The sequence below is a fragment of the Ipomoea triloba genome, chromosome 8 (assembly GCF_003576645.1).
Source record: "Ipomoea triloba cultivar NCNSP0323 chromosome 8, ASM357664v1".
In the NCBI taxonomy this organism is placed as follows: Eukaryota; Viridiplantae; Streptophyta; class Magnoliopsida; order Solanales; family Convolvulaceae; genus Ipomoea; species Ipomoea triloba.
The window spans coordinates 13,418,667-13,424,819 of NC_044923.1; the positions used below are offsets into that span (position 1 = coordinate 13,418,667).

General features: G+C 29.6%; 1 protein-coding gene across 1 annotated transcript in view; it reads right to left on the reverse strand.

Moving 5' to 3' along the window:
- Positions 1-5,089: 5,089 nt before the first annotated feature.
- Positions 5,090-6,153, reverse strand: part of LOC116027422 (NADH dehydrogenase [ubiquinone] flavoprotein 1, mitochondrial) — a 4,867-nt gene continuing 3,803 nt past the window's right edge. Inside the window, exon 3 of the mRNA XM_031269045.1 lies at positions 5,090-5,384. The gene's annotated coding sequence lies outside the window, so the exon portion shown is untranslated. The remainder of the gene's footprint in view (positions 5,385-6,153) is intronic.

Here is a 6,153-nt window from a genome sequence, read left to right on the forward strand (position 1 = left end):
CATCTCAAATGTCATTGTCAAACCTGTTAGGACGAACTATAAAGTACTTGATCACATATACAATTACACATGGATTTTAAATGGTCGGACCGGTGTCCAAACAAGTGACAATGATGACATGCCATTTGCTCCCATGTAAGTGGTTCATTTGTTTCTACTTATTTTAGTTGCAATTTAGCTATTTACAAATTTGTTTCTACTTATTTTAGTTGCAATTTAGCTATTTACAATTTCGTTACTACTTATTTTAGTTGCAATTTAGCTATTTACAATTTCGTTATGTTTTATTAAAATATATAAGCATTGAGACTATTTCTTTGATTTTTATTAATTTATCATTTTTTTCTCTCTCATTATTATAGGACTACTTTAACCAATTAAGGAACACTAATTTAAAAATACGCATTGGGCATTGGTTTAGCAACGCGCGTGTGATAACTAGTGTAGATAATAAACATAGTCAGCCCATATTTATATGGGTCACTGATTACTTATACTTGTTTAAAAATCCCTGATGGATTTAAATTCTCGAAATGTGATAAGCAAAAATCGCAACATGAAAAGTGCAAAAATAATATTTTCCTTTTTATAGTAAATGAGTGTCTAAGTATTTTCTTCCTGAAAGTTTAAAAATGTATTATCAAAATGTCTGTTCATATTATTAGAACATGCATGAAACATGACTATATATGTACATGCCTAAAGGTGGTATGTGTGATTGAAAAATGTTTTGAATACCTTATATATACTCTTCGCTCTTTTAGGATATTAATTGTTGTTCAATATCTCAAAGTAGATAAAGGACACATTTAAACCTAAAAGGAAAATTTAGGGCCAGAAGTCCACTACTTCAAACGTCATTTTGAACACCTTATTTGGCGATTCTCCTAAAAAGAAAAGTAAATGCCGTTAACTATGTCCATTAATATTCTTAAGGTATAAAATATGTTGGCTTATTTGATATTTTTAATATATGACATTTGGTAAAAGCTATTTAAGTATTGGCATTTGTTTGACCCTCATAAATTACATACCTTAGACTAGTTGTGCATTTATTTTTATTGTGGTACTAACATTTCATAAAAGTATATATATTGAGTATACTATGGTTATTACCTTTAAACCACATAAAGTTTAATGCTTTATACGAAATTATTTATATGACAAATAAAGCAAGTGTATATGCTACCCTCACTGTCCTGTATAAGGACATTGCAACACATGTTAAATAAATAGCGGATATGTTATGAACCAATTTAGGCTTTGAACATTTTAAGCCTAATGATAATACTTGGTTTAGTAGATATTTTGGTTCCGTTAAATAATGTGCTTTGTCGACATTGATGCATTCATTATCATCTTGTCATTGCTTTACTGCTTATAGTGCTCTCGCTTTGTCATGGCGACTGATAAGTTAGGAATGAGATGAGAAAAGTAACAGTAGCAAGTCAAGGTAAAATATTTGCAAGTATTGTTACTGATAACTTTTTGTACATGAGTTATCATACTTTTTTTTTTGAAAACCGAGTTATCATACTTGGTACAATTCAAAACGTATATAATTGTAACCTACATGAACTCTAGAAGAGTGGTAAAATATATGTTCAGAAGATTCACTCCAGTGACAATTTAGTAAATGTATTCACTAAGTCCATACCTACGAAAAATTATATCCATAAGATTGATATGCGTAGGTTAGGAAATTGTTGTTTTTAGGGGGAGTAACAAAATCTGAAGGTTGCTGTTTTATTGATCCAAATGATCATGAGAAATGTTATAAATCCTACTCTTGTAAATTCTGAAAGATTGAACCCTGAAGGTTCACGGTTGTACTCTTTTTCCAACAGGACTTTTTAGTAAGGTTTTTAATGAGGCAACTAGTGCAACACATGATTTCATAAATATCATATACTCTTTTTCCTCAACTAGGTTTTTCCTCATGTGGTTTTCCTAATGAGATTGTTAACAAGGCATGAACATATTTAAATAACTACTCATATATCTTCTACTCTTTTCTTGTCTAACTTTTTCCTACATGATTTTTCTAAGAAGTTTTTAATAGGGCATGATCATGACCAAATAATTACTGTTGAAGGGGGAGTGTTATAAATAATAGATTTATTGTGGACATTATTAGTAGTTTTGTAACTTTGTAATAGATGTAATTATTCATCATTATTCATTCTTTCATTATACCTTTTATATATATATATATATATATATATATATATTCTTGTATTAAGATGAATAAGATATGTGAGATGCTCCAAGGCATATTTGCTCTTTATTCTTCTTCTCTTAACACTCTGTTTATCTGCAATTCCTTATCAACTATGTTAAAGCTAATGGGCTAATTACAACAACTCCATATTTTTTTTCCTTAAATCTGCTCCTGTGTAGCATACCTATATTTTAATTTAGGTTTTATTTCATTTAGTTTAAGTAGATGGAGTTGGTTTTCAAAAAAAAAAAAAAAAAGAAAAAAGTAGATGGAGTTGATTTTTGAAAGGTTTTTCATAAATCAAAGTAGATGTTTTTAAAAAAATAAATAAATAAAAAATTCCACAAATCATGTGAATCATAATTAATTTGATGTCTTCAATTAGGGCCGAAAATTGTTTTTTGAAAAATGAGTAATTTTTTGGAAAACATTTTCTTTTCCAGTGGTTGCGTTATGGAAAACTGTTTTGGTGTGTTTGGTTCATTTTGGACAAGAACATGTGAAGCAACCATTTTGGCCATTTTGGAAAATGACTTACGGAAATGAACTAATTTTCCTTGGTCAACGGAAAACATTTTCCGTTGACCGCATTTTTCGAACTTGCCAAAAACGAAAAACTCGGAAAATATTTTCCGGAAGTCATTTTTCGAGATACCAAATACACCCTTAGTGAGCCTTAAAAAGATATTCATTGAAAACCGTGAAAGATTTTAAATAAATATTACTCTCTCCGTTATATTTTGTTTGTCTAATTCAGTTAATGAAACTTGATTGAAGTTATTTTTAATTTAATTTTTCATAATATTAAGTTTAGTATTAGTGCATAAAATTTATATATTTACAAAATACACTAAAAGTACTATTAAACATAAAAAATAAAAAATTAAAATAATTAAAATTTACTAAAATGAAGAAAGAGTTTGTTTAATCAATGAATACTAAACCTGACAAGTAAAATGGAACAAAGAGGGTATTATTCTAATTACACATTCAAGTAAAAATTTATTACAACTTTACATAATATTAATGGAGGTTAAAATTCATAATTTGGCAGTTGTGTTATCCTAATTGGCCATGCTAAAGGTGTGAGCATCCTATCAAGTCACTTTCAATTCCGCCAATAATTTGAGTAATTAATTGAACCTGAAAACTACATCCAATTGGAATATGATTGGAGTTTAGGTTCACCTTTCTGTTTTCAAAAAAATTTAAAAAAAAAAAAAAAAAAAAAAAAAAAAAAGGTCACCTTTCTCTAAAATAACATTTGTCTCTTGCAAAATATGAGTGGATAAAATCTTTACGACTATTTTTCATAACATAAGATGTCATATTTTTGTAAATATATACAATATTGTTTTGGAGTAAAACAGTCTCATTCTACCAAACAGCCTCAGATTGAGAAATGGTAACTATAAATTACGCCAAATTCTGCATTATTTTATATAAATTTATCTTATTGTAGATTTTTCTAATTCTTGAATAACTAATACAAACACATCAAACAACACAATTTGAGGTCTTTTTAAAAGTAGGAAAATGATTTCTCTGGAAAATGTATTCATGAAAATAAGTCATTTTTAGAAAATATTTTCATTTTCTATGTTTGACTATACAGAAAAACACTGTCTTTGTGTGTTTGGTTCATTTTCTAAAAAATGAATAGAATTGTATAATTAAACATTTTAAATATTTTATTTAAAATATAATAATATTAAAAATAATACTATTTATCAATTTTTTTTTAACAATGTTACAAATATCGCGGCTAGGCGCTAGGCGGCGCCCGGCCGCGTCGAGGAAGGCCGAAACGGAGACTGTTTCATCCGTTGTGTTTTACTGATACTGCAGTTGTATTGAAAAGGAATTGCAGTTGCGCGAAACAGAGACCGTTTCATCCATTTGTTTTCATTAATGCGCGGTCCACAATAAAAATTGCGTAGTCTAATAACTAATAAGTAATAACGTAATAAAATAATAAGTAATAACTAAATTAAACTAATAAGTAATGCATTAATAATTAATAAGTAATAACTATTAACTTATTAAGTATTAACTATTTAACTATTAAAACGTAAAGACTTGTTTTCAAAAAAAAAAATGTAAAGACTTAAAATATTAAATACTTTACCGTTATTAACACTTAAAATATTTTTTTAAAAATTTTAAAAAAATTAAAAATTAATAAAACCTAGGCATCCCCCAATCACCTAACGATATTTTCAACCTTGGTTCTTAGTGTGGCAGCTTTCGGATTTCCAAACACAACCTTGGTGAGTTTAATACAGATAATATTTTTGTAATCATATATAGTAGCTATAAAATTTCACAAGGAGATAAACTATTTAGATTCATAACCAAATAAAAAAAATATTTAGTTTGCAGTTGCGTACCTAACCAAATGGAAAAATAATATATCACTCTACCTAAAACAGCAAAGCACATTATATTTAAGGGAAATTAATCAAGAAAAGTATGTCAGTCTCAGGTTGAGTTGTCACTTCTCAGTCTGCATAACTTTAGAATAAATTGAATTATGGACTAAAATCAATGGTTAGTTAATACCTAACTTGGTCACCTCAACTTCCAAACTTACTAAATTTCATTTCCAACTATGCAATTTTTACCTAAAAATCCTTTGCCCAAACCAAAATAGTCTTGATTAGGACCATTTTAATTAACAATTACTACATAGTTGCAAATGAAATTGAGTAAGTTTGGAAGTCAAAGACCAAAGTAGAAAAATCCTAACAATCAAAGGGACCAAATCAGGTATTAACTCAATCAATGGACATCCCAACCTACCAATGCAGACAGCTGATATTAGAACCCTATTTTCAAAGTGACAAAATAAAAAATTAAAAGCAAGAGTGATGGACCAAGGTGTTGGTTCATTATTTTCAAGATAGAAAGAACTATCAATGCATGAGGCAGAGCCACTTAAATTGCGCTCCAGCATCTGGTTGTATTACAAGCAACAAAATGCACCATAAAATCAGAAGCAAAAATCCATAGATTCACCAATGAGTCAAAGTCTATACAGGCTCAACGATAAAATACACTGTCCATTGGGAAGACAGCAGTAGCACCCAGGATGGCACCTTTGCACTGGGGTCTGGGTTCTTAGGAATCTTATTCTGTAGTGCAAAGCGGAAAATGTGTTTCCCTGTTCAGCAGAAGACAATAATCAAACTTGAAATTAGAAGTGTGACTTGGGCATCGAGTACCAGGTTACTAATTCCATAAATGAGAATAAACCCAGAGAAAATATTTATAAAGCATTAATAGCACCATAGCCTCACAGTAAATTCTATAATGTCAGTTACTATAATCATTAATGAGGTTAGTTAACTTTGTTGTTGCCAATCTTGCTATGAATGACAACGGGGTGGGGAATGGGGTCCCATCCCCGCCCCCGAATTCATCCCCCGCTCCCCGACCTCACCCGTTCCTCAACAGGGATGGGGAATTACCCCATCCCCGTCCCCATGGGGATTTTTCGGGGTTGAGGATTCCCCACCCCGATTTTTATTTATTTATTTTAAATCTACACACTTCCTAATTTTAGTACACTATAAAATAATATTATTTAAATTATTTAATTAATTTATAAATTCATATATTTAAACATACAATTAGCCTAACATCCCGTCATCTAAAACAACAAATAGTACATACTTAAAACATTAAACAATACTTGTAGATTCAAATTGTTCAAATCTTAAGTCCTTAACCAAAATGCGAAATTTCCATACATAATAACTTTAAAAAACAAAACCAAAAGTCCAAATTAAATATTAGTATATTACATATAATTATATAATATAATACGGAGTATAATTATATATATAAATATATAATTACATATATATATATATATTGCGGGTATTCGGGGTCAGGGGTGGGGCGGGGGGGGGGGGGGGGGGGAAAACAGA